We start from the raw sequence: 708 nt of genomic DNA, 5'->3' as shown, positions 1-708 counted from the left end.
TGGTTTTGTTTGTAGTCATAAATTTATGCTGAGATTTTTGTTTTTCTTGGAGCAACATGATATGTTTACAAGATGCTGGTTAGGGTGACAAGTACAGTATATTATTTGATCATGAGTGAGTTTTCTACACATAAACATACACATAAACCAAGCTTACTAAATGAAAAAGCAAGCCCAAATGAATTCTGGGATAAAGAGTATTAGTGGAAAATTTGGGAGTATTGCCCCCGGGATATATCTAGGTATGCTCAGCTTTAGTAATTCTGCACTTTACAACAGGTTCAACCATTTCCCCAATACATTCAAACTTGACATACATATGAAGACAAGTTTAGCTTTTTGAAGCAATGACTGTAATATGACTGTAATATCACATGAATGGTCACTGTGTCTCTCATGTTTGTATTAGAAATAACATATACTGACAACTCAAGTAGAGAGAACAACAAACATTGATCCTAGGCAGGACATGGCTTCTGTAGCCTAATGGCTCAGTAGTCCTGCTAAAGGTGACTATTTTACTGTCTGAGTGTCACAGAAGTAGTCTGATTTCTTAACTCTGAATATGTAGGGGATGAAAAAATTTATTTTCTCTACCTTCTTACGTTCTGCAGCGAGGGCCTGCAAATTAGGCTGACACAAGACAGATTAATAGGAGAAAAGTTTTACTTTGTATGCACTTGCAGTAAGGGGGCTGATAGAAAAATA

This window comes from Rhinolophus sinicus, chromosome 1 (assembly GCF_057876585.1).
Source record: "Rhinolophus sinicus isolate RSI-liver-muscle chromosome 1, RSI-T2T, whole genome shotgun sequence".
Lineage (NCBI taxonomy): Eukaryota > Metazoa > Chordata > Mammalia > Chiroptera > Rhinolophidae > Rhinolophus > Rhinolophus sinicus.
The sequence above is the reverse complement of the archived record's forward strand: the minus strand, read 5'-3'. Positions refer to the sequence as shown.